The sequence below is a fragment of the Bombina bombina genome, chromosome 1, assembly GCF_027579735.1.
Source record: "Bombina bombina isolate aBomBom1 chromosome 1, aBomBom1.pri, whole genome shotgun sequence".
NCBI lineage: Eukaryota > Metazoa > Chordata > Amphibia > Anura > Bombinatoridae > Bombina > Bombina bombina.
In genome coordinates, this window is record NC_069499.1 from 1228196899 (window position 1) to 1228214503 (window position 17605).

At 40.6% G+C, this 17605-nt stretch overlaps 1 protein-coding gene across 2 annotated transcripts in view; it reads right to left on the reverse strand.

Annotated features, from left to right (window-relative positions):
- The window catches only part of LOC128647790 (receptor-interacting serine/threonine-protein kinase 2), a 248823-nt gene extending 231418 nt beyond the window's left edge, over positions 1–17405 (reverse strand). The window contains exon 1 of one of the 2 annotated variants that reach the window (XM_053700516.1): positions 17317–17405. The gene's annotated coding sequence lies outside the window, so the exon portion shown is untranslated. Of the gene's footprint in view, positions 1–17304 lie in introns of both variants that reach the window. The other variant, XM_053700522.1, reaches the window with a different exon arrangement.
- Positions 17406–17605: the final 200 nt, after the last annotated feature.

Sequence of the window (17605 nt, forward strand, 5' to 3'; positions counted from 1 at the left end):
TCAAAAATATTTCGATATTAAAGATAAAGCAGGGTCATTACTTGCCAAAGCACTTAAAAGAAATCAACTAAATGCACATATACGCTCCATAATAAACAAACAAGGAAGATCTTCAAAAAGATAGTAAAAGCATAGCAGAAGTACAGGTGGCCCTCGTTTTACAACGGTTCAATTTACACCGTTTCAGAATAACAACCTTTTTTTCCAGTCATGTGACTGCTATTGAAAAGCATTGAGAAGCAGTGCATTTATTAAAATAGCCAGCAGGTGGAGCTGTCCGCTTGTGTTGCAGCAAAGTCAAGCAAGCTGAAATTAATCAGTTTAACCAGACCTGAGCTATCGAGCAGATTTCAAAGGAGCAAGATCTTCCTGTCTATAAATCAGTCCAGTTAGGAATGCATAGAAAGAACCGTTTGCAGAAAAATGCAAGTGAAGTCTGTATTGTGTGATTATTTTATTAGGTTTAAAATGCTGTTTAGCAAATGTTTTTGTTCATTTAACTTAGTTTAATTATATATTATGTGTTGTGTGATTATTTTATTAGGTTCATAATGCTGTTTAGTATTTAAAGTCTTCATTTTAAAGCTTTAAAAATAATGTATTAGGTGTTACTTATGACAATTTTGAGAGAGGCCTGGAACCTAACTCCCTCACTTCCCATTGACTTACATTATAAACTGAGTTTCAATTTACAACGGTTTCTATTTACAACCATTCCTTCTGGAACCTAACCCCAGCATAAACTGAGGGCTACCTGTATTCATACAGTAATATGCGACATTGTACAATCTACTTACCAATTTTAGACAGGGATGAAGCAGATAACTTGAAATAGCCCATGTCGGCGGAAGAAACACAAAAAGCGATTAGAGATATACCTTGAGATAAAAGCCTAGGCCCAGACGGGTTTAACATGAAATATTACAAGACACACATCCACCACCTTACCATTCCTCTAACAAACACCTTTAATTCATTAATGCACACAGGAGGTTTCTTAGGTAACCTACTTGAAGCCCATATCACAGTCCTTCCCAAACCAGGGAAACCACCAAATAGACCTGAAAATTTTCGCCCCATATCCCTCCTAAATTCTGACATGAAGATTTTCGCCAAGATACTCGCCACAAGATTGAATAGACACTTACCCAAATTAATCAACACAGATCAGGTGGGTTTCATACCGGGAAGAGAGAGGCCATAGATAACACCCTGAAAACATTACAGATTATTTCCCATGTGCAAATCACCCCCCCCCCCCCACAGTTATAGTTTTTACTGACGCAGAGAAAGCCTTTGATCGTGTTTATTGGCTTTTTCTAAAAACAGTAATGCAGAAAATGAATTTCAGCGACAAATTCTTAGACCTAGTTTTCTTTCTGTACTCCTACCCCACTGCCAATGTCAAAGTTAATGGCCTCCTGTCAGACAGTTTCAATATACACAATGGCACAAGGCAAGGCTGTTCTCTTGCCTGCCCTGTTTGCCTTATTCATCAAAGCTATGGCACAGAAGATCAGAAATAATAAGCTTATCACAGAAGTTTGAATTGGCAATATGGAACACAAGCTGGCGTTATACGCCGACGATGTTCTCCTCACTCTTACCCAGATAGAGTCTTCATTACCAAATGTACTGGAGGCCTTCGAGAAATTCGGTCAGGTTTCCGGCTTTCTCCTAAACTTAACAAAATGCGAGTATTTAAACATAAATTAAGAGAACTTAACCAATTGAGTCCAAACTGCCCTCTTAAAAGGCAAAACACCAAGCTGAAATATTTGGGCATCTATCTGGCACCCGATAACCAAACAGTTTACTCAGCTAATTATAAAACAATGGAAAAACGCTAACTATATATTTATCAAGCTGGAAAAACAAATCCATATCTTGGATCGGTAGAATAAATGTTGTAAAAATGAACATCTTGCCACGACTCCTACCTGCTGCAAACTACACCCATACTTCTCCCCACGCAATACCTTAACAAAATACAATCACTAATAGAGCACTATATATGGCAGGGCTCTAGGCCCAGAGTTGCAAGGAAGAACATGTACCTGTCAAATATTATAACAACTTGGGATAAATTAATAAACACATCCACTAACATCTCCAATATCCTATCCCCCATGTCTTCCATATGCCATAACCCAGACCTACCCTGGTATTACAGAGATACACCATCAGAATTCGGCTGCCACATTAAGGGTAGAATATTATCGCTCTTCCGCGAAAACAAAACACACAGACCCCTCTCCTCTATCCAAGAGAAACACCACAAGATACCCGTGAACTTGTATGTTTACTCTCAAATTTTCCATTACGTAGACACACACCCCAAGAAGCATCACTTAATTAGTAATCTTACTCCATTTGAGAACCTATGCCACCTAGAAAACACCCCAAAACACGCCATATCCAAATTGTACAAATTATTACTAATTAAAGACCCACAGCTCTTGCTCTCATACACTAATTCATGGGACAAGGAACTGGGCTCTAGCATCGTCACCAAAGACTGTCTAGTTGCCTTTAACACCACAAAACGATCGTCAGTCTCCACAAGAGTTCTTGAAACCAACATCAAATTTTTAACAAGATGGTATCTAACCCCCAGCAGACTACATACTATTTATAAAACAGCTAACAATAAGTGCTGGAGGGTATGCGGAGAAGTAGGTAACCCCACACACATAAGGTGGCACTGCAATAAACTGGACGCATTTTGGACAGCAGTCCTCAAGCGCATGTCAGATATAATAGGCAAATAGCTGCCAAACGATCAACAGATCCTACTATTATTACTTCTACCTAAACTGAATGACAGCACAGCCATGGACCTACTGATACTTATGCTAAATAGTGCCAAATCCCTAATTCCAAAACATTGGAAATCTCATACAGTCCCAATAGAAGAGGAGTGGGAGGACCAGATGGAGAGTTTCCTGCACTTAGATAGATACCACCAAATACAATCGGGTTCACTAGTCACACTATTTCACTAGTAAACTTAAACTATTATTGTGGAAACAGCACAAAGAGCAATACAAGCTTAGAAACTAGTAATCCATTCTCACGTACTCTTATTTTGGGGGGTTGGTTGGGTGGTGGGTTTTACTGTTGGGGGGACTTTGTATTTTTTTTTTTCAGGTAAAAGAGCTGATTTCTTTAGGGCAATGCCCTACAAAAGGCCCTTTTAAGGGCTATTGGTAGTTTATTATAGGCTAGGGTTTTTTTTTTATTTTGGGGGAGCTTTTTTATTTTTATAGGGCTATTAGATTAGGTGTAATTGTTTGTATTTCGGATAATTTCGTTTGTTATTTTTTGTAATTTAGTGTTTGTTATTTTTTGTAATTTAGTATTTTTTATTTTTTGTAATTTTAGATTACATTTTTTTTAGTAGTGTTAGGTTTTTTAAATTTAGTTTGTTTAATTGGTAGTTATTTTAATTTTAGTATAATAGTTGTTAAGTTAATTGTTAGTTTAAACTTAGTTTTTTTTAATTTCACAGGTAAGTTTTTATTTATTTTAAGATAGTTATATTGTAATTTTAATTTAAAGTTAGGGGGTTGTTTAGGGGTTAATAGTTTAATTTAGGTTTTTGCAATGTGGGGGGCTGGCGGTTTAGGGGTTAATAGGTTTATTTAGTGGTGGTGATGTGGGAGGCCAGAGGTTTAGGGGTTAATAACTTTATTTAGCGGTGGCAATGTCAGGGAGCGACGGAATAGGGGTTAATAACTTTTATTAGTGGCGGCGATGTCGAAAGCGGCAGATAAGGGGTTAATAACTTTATTATAGTGTTTGCGATGCAGGAGGGCGTTAGTGTGTGGGTGTTAGTGTACTTTGTAACATTTTAGTTATGAGTTTTGTGTAACAGTTTTGTTGCGCAAAACTCATAACCACTTCGTTCAGATAGCGGAATGGATTGTGTCGTATAGGCTGTAACGCAAGCCTACAACCTGTAAGCCTACAACCTGTAATGCTGGCGCTATGGAAATCCTACGCAAAAACGTCATTTTTTTGAGTGCGGGATTGACATTGCGTTACAGGCTAAAATGCGTGCGGTATAGCTATACCGACAAGACTCATAATGGCTGCATTATGTTTTTTACGCTGAAATTGACATTTTTTTAGCATTAAAACCGTAACGCATTAATCTAAGTGAGAATTAGTTAATTTAAAAAATCATATAATATGTCTCTGTCCCTTCAACAATAAAAACCACAAACACTGGGGAAAATTCCATTAATTCCAAGTAAAAAAAAAACTCCTCTCCAAATTATGTATTTACAAATGAAATGCACCTCCAGGTGCAATTAAACCAGGTTGGGGTTGTTATCAGCCACCCAGCTGACATATACTCTACTACTTATCCATCCATCTTGGATCTTGCACAACTGTCATTCGTTGGCAAGTCTACCTGTTAAACCATACCTCCCAGCATTTCAAAATTCAAAAGAGGGACAACCCCGCCCCCCCCCCCCCCTCCCGCACCAAAAGTGTGCTATGTGGTGGGCAGCAGCAGGGATTTGGCTTAAAAAAAATCATAAGACCAAAGTAATATAAATAAAATTCTAAATAAAGTCATATCTTTTAATACTCTTAGGCAGCAAATCAAACACAAGCTCAAACCATTGGTATAGCTATATGCACTTTGTATTTATTTAGCTTTTGCAGAGACAGTGCTAAATATTTTTTATCTTAATTGGACATTTAATAATAGATTCTTTGAAACTACTCTCTGCATTCCCCATGAATATTCTAGATTCTGGCCTTTAAAGTCTGCAAAAATGCACAGTAACACAAGCTACACATATACATGTACACACACTCAAATACACAGAAACACACACTACATAGCATACACTTACACATGCAGATACACACACACACTACATACCATACACTTATACATGCAGATAAACACAAATTACATAGCTTAAACTTTTACATGCAGATACACACACACACTACATAGCTTACACTTATACATGCAGATATACACACACACACACACACTACATAGCTTACATTTATTCATGCAGATACACACACACTGCACAGCATACACTTATTCATACAGATACGCACACACACTACATAGATTACACTTATACATGCAGATACACACACTACATAGCATACACTTATACATGCAGATACACACACTACATAGCACACACTTATACATGCAGATACACACACACTCACTTATACATACAGATAGACACACACACACACTACATAGCTTACACTTTTACATGCAGATACACACACCGTACATAGCTTACACTTATACATGCAGATACACACACACTACATAGCTTACACTTATACATGCAGATACACACACACACTACTACACAGCATACATTTATACATGCAGATACACACACACTATATAGCTTACACTTATTCATGCAGATACACACACACTGCACAGCATACACTTATTCATACAGATACACACACACTACATAGCTTACACTTATACATGCAGATACACACACTACATAGCATACGCTTATATATGCAGATACACATAGACTACATAGCATACACTTATACATGCAGATACACACACACACACTTATACATACAGATGCACACTCACACTACATAGCTTACACTTATACATGCAGATACACACACTACATAGCATACACTTATACATGCAGATACACACACACTTATACATGCAGATACACACTACATAGCATACACTTATACATGCAGATACACACACACACACACACTTATACATACAGATACACACACATACTACATAGCTTACACTTATACATGCAGATACACGCACACTACATAGCTTACACTTATACATGCAGATACACACACTACATAGCATACACTTATACATACAGATACACACACACACACACACACTTATACATACAGATACACAAACACACAGACTTATACATGCAGATACACACACTACATAGCATACACTTATACATGCAGATACACACACACACTTATACATACAGATACACACTACACAGCATGCACTTATACATGCAGATTCACACACACTACAAAGTTTACACTTATACATGCAGATACACACACACTTCACATCATACACTTATACATGCAGATACACACACACACACTTATACATACAGATACACACACACACTTATACATACAGATACACACACACTACATAGCTTACACTTATACATGCAGATACACACACACTACACAGCATACACTTATGAATGCAGATACACACACACTACATAGCTTAAACTTATACATGCAGATACACACACATTACATAGCATACACTTATACATGCAGATACACACACACTCACTTATACATACAGATTGACACACACACACTACATAGCTTACACTTTTACATGCAGATACACACACACTACATAGCTTACACTTATACATGCAGATACACACACACACTACTACACAGCATACATTTATACATGCAGATACACACACACTATATAGCTTACACTTATTCATGCAGATACACACACACTGCACAGCATACACTTATTCATACAGATACACACACACTACATAGCTTACACTTATACATGCAGATATACACACTACATAGCATACACTTATATATGCAGATACACATAGACTACATAGCATACACTTATACATGCAGATACACACACACACACTTATACATACAGATGCACACTCACACTACATAGCTTACACTTATACATGCAGATACACACACACTTATACATGCAGATACACACACACACTACATAGCATACACTTATACATGCAGATACACACACACACACACACTTATACATACAGATACACACACACACATACTACATAGCTTACACTTATACATGCAGATACACACACACTACATAGCTTACACTTATACATGCAGATACACACACTACATAGCATACACTTATACTTATACAGATACACACACACACACACTTATACATACAGATACACAAACACACAGACTTATACATGCAGATACACACACTACATAGCATACACTTATACATGCAGATACACACACACACTTATACATACAGATACACACACACACTACACAGCATACACTTATACATGCAGATACACACACACTACAAAGTTTACACTTATACATGCAGATACACACACACTACACATCATACACTTATACATGCAGATACATACACACACACTTATACATACATATACACACACACACTTATACATACAGATACACGCACACTACATAGCTTACACTTATACATGCAGATACACACACACTACACCGCATACACTTATGAATGCAGATACACACACACTACATAGCTTAAACTTATACATGCAGATACACACACATTACATAGCATACACTTATACATGCAGATACACACATACTTATGCATACAGATACAAACACACACACACACTACATAGCTTACACTTATACATGCAGATACACACACACACTACACAGCATACACATATACATGCAGATACACAGATACACACACAGTACATAGCTTACACTTATACATGCAGATACACACCCTACATAGCTTACCCTTATATATGCAGATATACACACTACATAGCATACACTTATACATGCAGATACACACACACACACACATAATATATGGGTGTCTGTAATTCATTGTATGGGGTCCTGGGGTCGACAAGCACATTAGTTGGCAGTCTGAGGCTGCCACTGTTCGTTAGCCTGGTGTTAGCACTGCTCATCGTATAAAACTGAAGGCATGCTAGTATTATCACCAGGGGTTAGACATCATCACTACCAAAGGTTAGTGATGATGTAGATATACACACTACATAGCATACACACTACATAGCATACACTTATACATACAGATACACACACACACATATACATACAGATACACACACTACATAATATATGGGTGTCTGTAATTCATTGTATGGGGTCCTGGGGTCGACAAGCACATTAGTTGGCAGTCTGAGGCTGCCACTGTTCGTTAACCTGGTGTTAGCACTGCTCATCGTATAAAACTGAAGGCATGCTAGTATTATCACCAGGGGTTAGACATCATCACTACCAAAGGTTAGGGGTCACCATTACCTGAGGTCAGAGGGTATAGAGCCTTCTTACTCCTGCTTAACCCACACACCATTCCTTTTCCACAGGGAATATAACCCTGGGAGAGAAAAGCCAGCTGCTTTTTATTTTTAAATGCATGGGGAAGTGTGGGACAGATGGCAAGCAACCTGGGACAGCGGGACAGACCCCTAAAATTGGGACTGTCCTGCGAAAATGGGCAATGGGCATAGATGGATCTGATGCATATCGTGGGCAGGGTTGGGACAGTTCCTGAAAACAAAGAGATTTGCCTTGATTACTCCTCCCACAACTTCACTAATCAGGCAAATGTTGGTTTCCAGGAACTTTTTCAACCCTGCCCATGATATGCATCAGATCCATCTATACCCATTGTACACACTGCATAACCACCTCTCCCACACATTTGCCATGCATTTCTCAGCCCATGTGTAGACAGCTGTTTCCTCAAGTAGATGAAGCGTTCATTTTGGGGTGCTTTTTGTTTGTGAGTAAATTGTTTGGAGTGTTGCTTTACTTGTATTTAATGGGGCTTTCTGCACTCTTATGCGTCTGTACTTTTCACAATATACAGGTTGAGCTCAAACCTTCTTTTGGGGTCCCTCTGGCTTTTAAGTGATTGTAAACTTTAATGAATTAAAGCCCAGGATCAAAAAATAATCTTAAAAACTGGGACACTTTAAATAATTAACCTCTACAAAGACACTTTATTTTTTAAAAATAATCGGCGTTATGTTTACCATAACGCAAAGGTAAGTATTTTTTTTAAAAAGTGTCTTTGTAAACTTTAATGAATTAAAGTGCCCGTTTTTAAGATCATTTATTGATAGTGATGTTGCGAACATAAAAATTTGGGTTCGCGAACGGCGAACGCGAACTTCCACAACTGTTCGCGAACGGGCGAACCGCCATAGACTTCAATAGGCAGGCAAATTTTAAAACCCACAGGGACTCTTTCTGGCCACAATAGTGATGGAAAAGTTGTTTCAAGGGGACTAACACCTGGACTGTGGCATGCCGGAGGGGGATCCATGGCAAAACTCCCATGGAAAATTACATAGTTGATGCAGATTCTGGTTTTAATCCATAAAGGGCATAAATCACCTAACATTCCTAAATTGTTTGGAATAACGTGCTTTAAAACATCAGGTATGATGTTTTATCGATCAGGAAGTGTAAGGGTTACGCCCGCTTCACAGTGACAGACCAAACTCCCCGTTTAAAGGGACAGTCTACACCAGAATTTTTATTGTTTTAAAAGATAGATAATCCCTTTATTACCCATTTCCCAGTTTTGCATAACTAACACATTTATAATTGTCATGAGATGCAGGACATATGCAGGACACAGCAATGATGGTACAACTCTATTTTATTGCAGAGCATAACAATACACATCTAGTCAGGTTGATTGTACTAAACTAACTGCGACACAGACACCGGACCTAAGCCCCGCCCACAAACTAGTGACATCACATCCTGCTCTCATCACAATAATAATATACTTTTAACCTCTGTGATTATCTTGTATCTAAGCCTCTGCAAACTGCCCCTTTTTTCAGTTCTTTTGACAGACTTGCAGTCAGTGCCTGCTCCCAGATAACTTCTCGTGCACGAGCACAGTGTTATCTATATGAAATACGTAAACTAACACCCTCTAGTGGTGACATCATATCCTGCTCTCATCACATCTTCCCCTTTTTCAAAGGCAAAGCATACATTTGCATATAATAAATAACAAGGTACACCAACAGGGTATACAACAACATTTTTGTTTTTGAACATTATAAAAACAGATAGATTAGAAAACATGAACAAATAAATTACATCCTGACTTGGACATCGGGGTAGACTACCCTAGTCCACAGTGACCCTGGGATTATTCTGCCCATACTTCCGGTCACTGTTCTAGCTAAAGTCAGTCCCTGTATCGGGCCGGAAGTTTCACCACTCTTCCGCTTGATGTAACTTTGCATGAACTGTCCTCTGATACAGAAGATGGTGAACAAGAGTCTGCTGGAGGCAAAGATATATCCCCGCTGTGATCTTGCTGAGGGGAAGGCACCTCTCTTAGAACAGGGGATCCCACCGGCGGTGGTACTGAGGTATCCGGTTCCAGACTCTCAGGTACAGGCTGAAGATGTCTTCGGTTACAGCGTGTAACCGTCCCTCCCTCTGTAAGGACTGTGTAAGACCTTGGTTCTGGAGAGCGGCCCACTACCGTAGCAGGCATCTTCCATTTCTTCTCATCATCCAGTTTAATTCTGACACTTTGGCCCGCTTTCAGTTCCTGTAAAGGCCTGACAGAATGTCTCCTGTCGTAGAAGAAATGATAACCCTTTTTGGCCTCTTCATCCCTCCTAAGGACTTCGTCCCGAGGAACAGGGCCAGGCGGCTTGAAGACACCCACTGAGGGTAAAGTGGTGCTAATCTGGCATCCTAGCATCAGCTGTGCCGGGCTAAACCCGGTGGCTTGAATGGGCGTCGCCCTGTATGACAAGAGGGCTAGGTACGGCTCAGATTGCTTTAGAATGAATTTTGTTGTTTGAACTGCCCTTTCAGCCATTCCGTTCGCCTGCGGATAATGTGGACTTGACGTGGAATGTACAAAATCATATTCCCTTCTGAAAGCACTGAACTCTGTAGAAGCGAACTGCATACCATTATCACTCACCAGCTCCATTGGAATGCCCCAGCGGGCGAACAAGCTCTTCAGGCGAATGATAACGGCCTGACTTGTGATATCATTCAGGGGTGCAATTTCCAAATACCTGGAATAGTAGTCGATCACAACAAGAAACTTTTTCCCGTGCAGTTCACACAAATCCGCAGCTATTTTCTGCCACGGCCCCGCAGGCAGCGGAGTAGACATCAAGGGCTCCCTTCTCTGAGTAGGCCGGCGTTCCCGGCAAAAGGCACATTTAGACACGTGATTTGCAATGTCGGAGCTGATCCCAGGCCACCACACGGCTGTAGCTGCCCTTTCTCTGCACTTTGTAATGCCTAAGTGGCCATCGTGAATCCTGTTTAACATCTCCTTCCTCATACTGACAGGAATTACAATGCGGTCTTGGAACAGCACTAACCCCTCCAGCTCCGTGAGCTGCGACCTCTCTGGCTGGTAAGCATTTAAAGACATCCAGGCTGCCTGGCTCTCGGGCAAGCCTTCTTTTATGTACCTTATAACTTCTTGCAGATCTGTGTCCAAATATGTCTCTTTCTTTATCTATTCCAGTTTCCTTGAAGAAATGGACTTAGAGGCCAGAACTGAATCAACATACACTTTCACATCCGATTCCGTGGAGGATTCTTCAGCAGCAGCCAGCGGGAGCCTGGATAGTGTATCTGCCACAACCAGTTGTTTCCCCGGCACATACACTGCCTGAACATTGAACCTGAGCAGTCTCATTAAAAGTCTCTGGCATCTCAAAGGTGTTTTGTCAATGTCATAAGAATTGATTAGAGGGACTAGCGGTTTGTGGTCAGTTTCCAGACTAAATTTCTCCAAACCCACTAGATAACGCTGAAAGCGCTCACAGGCCCAAACTGCAGCCAGGCACTCTTTCTCAATTTGGGCGTATTTTGACTCTGCAGCCGTCAGTGTGCGGGAACAGTAGGCGATAGGCTGTAGTTTGTTGTCATTCAGCTGCAGGAGTGCAGCCCCCAACCCATAACTGCTTGAATCGGCACTAACCACAGTCTTTTTTGAAGGGTCGTAGAACCCCAGCACTGGGGCAGACCCCAGCAGGGACTTGGCAAGCAGAAAAGCTTTTTCTTGTGAAGGTCCCCAGACCCAGGCAACGTCTTTCTTAAGCAACTCTGTGACAGGGTGTAAAACTGTTGATAAATCTGGAAGAAACTTGCCCACGTAGTTTACAAGGCCCAATATCTGTCTCAGCTCATGCACATCCGAAGGGCTTTTCATCTGTTCAATAGCACAAATTTTCTCGGGGTCTGGCTTGATGCCATCCCCGTTGATGATATGCCCAAAGTAGCATAATTCAGTTTTCCAAAAATGACATTTTTCTTTATTCAGCTTCAGCCCAGACTCTTTGATAGCCTGTAGCACACAACTTAAACGCTGATCATGCTCCTCCACTGTAGACCCATACACTAGAATGTCGTCCATGACGACCGCTGTGCCCACGTGGTCACTCAGGAGAGAACTCATTTCCCTTTGAAAGATTTCAGGAGCGGAGGATATCCCAAAGGGGAGTCTGCAGAAGCAGAACCGACCTACCGGTGTGATAAAAGTAGTCAGTTTGCGGCACTTTGGATCCAGGGGTATCTGCCAAAAGCCGCTAGAAGCGTCTAATGTGGAAAAGAACTTCGCCCCAGCCAACTTTGGAGCTTTATCTTCTAATGTCGGCAGCACAAATCTCTCTCTCTTTACTGCTTCATTCAACCTTTTCAGGTCCACACAGATGCGCACCTTTCCGTTTTTCTTTGCAACTGGAACAATGGGGGCACACCAATCAGTCGCTTCAACAACCTCTTCAATAACCCCCATAGACTTCATGCGCATAAGCTCTTTCTCCACTTGAGGCATGAGCGGGAACGGGATTCTACGAGGGGTAGAAATACTGTATGGGACTGCGTCACTTTTAAGTGCTATACGGACAGGTTTGCAGTTCAGTAGGCCCAACTCGCCAAACATATCTTCGGAAATCTCATTCACTCTGGCCACGAGGCCCAAGTCACAGGCTGCTTTTCTGCTCAATAAACTGTTAACACACTGACCTCGGATCACATGCACCCACATGGTAAACTTCCTTTGCTTGTACTCACAGCTGGCAAGAAATTTCCCCACACAATCAATGCGGCCACCAGGACTATGGACATTTGTAGTAACCTTCGCCAGCTGGGGCTGTCGAGGCAGTTTCATAAATTCAGCAAAAGACATTACAGTGATATCTGCTCCTGTGTCAATCTTAAAATCAACTTTGGCTCCCATTACAGTAAAAGTAACTTTCCAATCTTCCTCTGAGCTTGTCCGTTCCACAACAGATCCCACAAAAGACACTTCCTGACCCTCCTGGTCACTGTCCACCTGCATCTCCTTAATGTATTCAGTTTTACACACCACTTCAAAATGGCCTATTCTGTTGCATTTTCTGCACCTTCTATCTCTGGCCGGGCATATAGCACTCTGATCATGAGCCCGGTAGCACCGTGTGCATCGCCCATGTTGCGCCCATCCACCTCTAGGCCTTTCCAGTACTTTAGATCTACCGCTCACACTGTGCCTTTCACTAGCAGTTTTCCTAGACTGTTGCACTTCATCCACAATACTCTCAGACCTCAGATCAGCACTTTGCTTTTTCACCAGTTCACTCTGGCGGGCCATCCTAATAGCCCCGTCTAACGTTAAATCAGGCTCTAACTGCAGCTTCAGGGAGACTTCAGCATCTGCAATTCCAATAACTGTTCTGTCTCTGATTTGCTCTTCTTTAGCAACACCAAACTCACAGAATTCAGCTAATTCATACAGGCTGCGCACAAATGACTCCACAGATTCTCCCACACGCTGATTACGTTTGTGAAAACAAGCTCTCTCATGAATCACATTTCTTTTGGGCACAAAGTGGGCACTGAGTTTATCCATAACTATATCAAAGTTAAATTCTTCCCCTTCTTGGAAAATAAAAGCATTGAACACTGGCTCCACATCTTTCCCCATAGAGTATAAAAGAGAATTGACTTGTACTTCACCACTCTCCTTGTTCAGTTTGGAAGCAATCCTGAAGCGCTGAAACCGCTGACGCCATGTGGGCCAAGCTGCAGGCTGACCAGGTGGGGTAAACTTTGACATTGCAATCGATCAGGAACAGAAGCGCAGTCCAGAACTTCTGACACCATGTCATGTGATGCAGGACATATGCAGGACACAGCAATGATGGTACAACTCTATTTTATTGCAGAGCATAACAATACACATCTAGTCAGGTTGATTGTACTAAACTAACTGCGACACAGACACCGGACCTAAGCCCCGCCCACAAACTAGTGACATCACATCCTGCTCTCATCACAATAATAATATACTTTTAACCTCTGTGATTATCTTGTATCTAAGCCTCTGCAAACTGCCCCTTTTTTCAGTTCTTTTGACAGACTTGCAGTCAGTGCCTGCTCCCAGATAACTTCTCGTGCACGAGCACAGTGTTATCTATATGAAATACGTAAACTAACACCCTCTAGTGGTGAAAAACTGTTCAAATGCAATCTGAAAAAGGTGGGCTTCAAGGTCTAAGAAATTAGCATATGAACCTCCTAGGTTAAGCTTTCAACTAAGAATACCAAGAGAACAAAGCAAAATTGGTGATAAAAGTAAGGGGTGACACTGTGCCCTGGCAGGCAGGCACTGAAACGCACACGTGTGAAGGAAACTGACTGCTATTATTTAACACAGTCAAAAAAGTGTTGTTTTTGTTAAATGTACACTACTGTTACACCACATATGAGTTGCACTGAAGTGACACTGTGCCCTGGCAGGCAGGCACTGAAACGCACACGTGTGAAGGAAACTGACTGCTATTATTTCACACAGTCAAAAAAGTGTTTTTTTTTTTTAAATGTACACTACTGTTACACCAGATATGAGTTGCACTGGGGTGACACTGTACCCTGGCAGGCATGCACTGAAACGCACACATGTGAAGGAAACTGACTGCTATTATTTAACACAGTCAAAAAAGTGTTGTTTTTGTTAAATGTACACTACTGTTACACCAGATATGAGTTGCACTGGTGTGACACTGTGCCCTGGCAGGCAGGCACTGAAACGCACACGTGTGAAGGAAACTGACTGCTATTATTTAACACAGTCAAAAAAGTGTTGTTTTTGTTAAATGTACACTACTGTTACACCAGATATGAGTTGTACTGAAGTGACACTGTGCCCTGGCAGGAAGGCACTGAAACGCACACGTGTGAAGGAAACTGACTGCTATTATTTCACACAGTCAAAAAAGTGTTGTTTTTTTAAAAATCTACACTACTGTTACACCAGATATGAGTGGTGGCACTGGGCAAGTGGGCACAGTATACGCTGTAAGCCTGACACACATGCTGGCTATGTTCGCCGGGAACTATTCGCCGGCGAAGTATTCGCGACATCACTATTTATTGATCCTGTGCTTTAACTCATTAAAGTTTACAATCACTTTAATGATCTTTGACTAAATGCTCTTCAGCAGAATACACCCAATGCAAATCTAGAAAAATGCTGGCGTGCTGCAACAATAGTGTTATCAAACTTAAAAACAGAGGCATTAGTCTCCAAGAAGAGCGCAGACCTAACAGGCAGCTCTGTATCTCCAGAAGGTCAGCTGATGCATATCACACAGTATCTTTGAGGTCTTTTTTGGGCTTTATATTGAAATGTATCTCTCGTTCACACCCAGAGCCCTACATATAGGGTTGCCACCTCGGCCATGTTTTCCTGGACAATTATGAGCTACGCATGCTGCAGGGTGTGCAGGGCAGAACATCCATAGTGATGTCCAGGGTCACTATTTGTGTGCTATCCAGAGGCGCAATCATAGTTGCCAACAGTCCCTAATTTCCAGGGACAGTCCCTGGATTTTGTTGTATGTCCCTGGATTTTTTTTGTCCCTGGAAATGTCCCTGAAAATCTCCTTTGCACAACATTTGTTGTTTGCATATATATATATATACATACACACACATATATACAGATAGATATATGATAAATAGATATAGTGTATTATTTAAATAGAATTCATTCCTAATGGAATATTGTTGTTATTATTGAATGGGTTCACATATTATTTGTCTTTCTAATTTTGATGCTGTGTTGTAAAAATAACCATATGCCCAGAATGTGTCCATAGACTGGTAGGTGTAACAGCTTGGTGCTGTAATCTGTAATAAACTATGGATAAGTCTAAATTATACTATTACTTTCAAATGGGTGTGTTTTGATTGCAGAACTGAGTGGGCGGAGCAGTTGAACAGTAGGTCGTCAATACTCCAGTAATATCCTGCTTGCTTGCTCTGCTGCAAAGTGTCCCTGGAATTTTTTTTGAAATGTTGGCAACTATGGGCGCAATGCATGTTTCCCTCTGCACACCCTGTAACATGTGCAACTCATAAGTGTCCAGGAAAACATGGCTGAGCTGGCAACACTACCTACATAGCTATATAAACAGTTCTAGAGCTAAAATGTGCCTTTCTAAAATTAATTTAGGGACTTCACAGCACTGACAAGACTTCTTAGATAAGTGGAGAGGTTTAGATCATCGGCCTTTAGAGCAGGATATGAAGTATTTAGAGAAATGACAAGTTTACCCCCTGGAGCTGGTATTAAAGGGACGGTCAAAATTAAACATCATGATTCAGATAGAGCATGTAATTTTTAACAACTTTACAATTTATTTCTATTATCAAATTTGATTTGTTTCCTTGGTATCATTTGTTGAAAAGCATACCTAGGTAGACTCAAGAGCAGAATGAACTACTAGGAGCTAGCTGGTGATTGGTGACCACCCATAGATGCCTCTTGTCTTAGGCTCACCTGATGTGTTCAGCTAGTGCCCAGTAGTGCATTACAGTTTTTACTTCAACCAATTCTATCTTCAGCAGGCTTTAGTAAGGTCAAAATCCCTGCTTGTTAAAGTATTCTGTCCATTTAATTAATTTAAAAGACTACACAATAGGTGCTATATTAAAAAGGGCTAATATGGCTGTTTTGAAGTACTTATTTATAAGAAAAACAATAAAATAACTCTAACTCTCTCACACAAGCAGACAAAAATACAATTCCTCATTATAGCAGTTCTCAAAAGACTCTATTTTAATATCTTATGGCTTCAACATTTTAGAAAAACAGTCTGACACATTTAAACCTCTAAATCAAATGAGTAAAAATAGTAAATCTCACAGCGGACACTGGTCCCTAGTCTGTTTCAGCTCAGCAAGACACAGCACACAAAGCCAGCCACTGACTATAGCAGACACTGTTGCCCTCAGTTTACGGAGGAGTGTCTCACACAACAAAAAGTTATATCATTATGTTTCTTTATTTTGTAAAAACGCCATGATCTAAAAGGAAGAATGTGAACGCAAGAGCTGATGTACATTCCTCCTGAGCACTCACTCATGTAATGCGCTGTTTGTGTCAGGTGCTTGGAATACATAGAAAAGTACATACTAAAATGCAGGGGGTTGAGTACTTACCCACTCACTTACAGTTAATTAGCTTGTCATGTTGTAACCATGTAGAGAGTATAATGGACGAGTGATATCTGTGTCAGAACAGAGCAGAAGCTGTGTACGTGAGGCTGGAGCTGTGATCTTATTATCATTCAGCAATAAAGTGTTTCACCACAGGCGTTTCGAAATCAAAGCATCACAGAGAAAGTCAGGTGCTAATTGTATAAAAGAGGAACTTTTAGCAGGGCGGCTTCCTAAATCAGGAAACATGAGAGAAAGTGAAGAATGCAACTGAAATTATACATTCATCTTACACTGCTCCTGG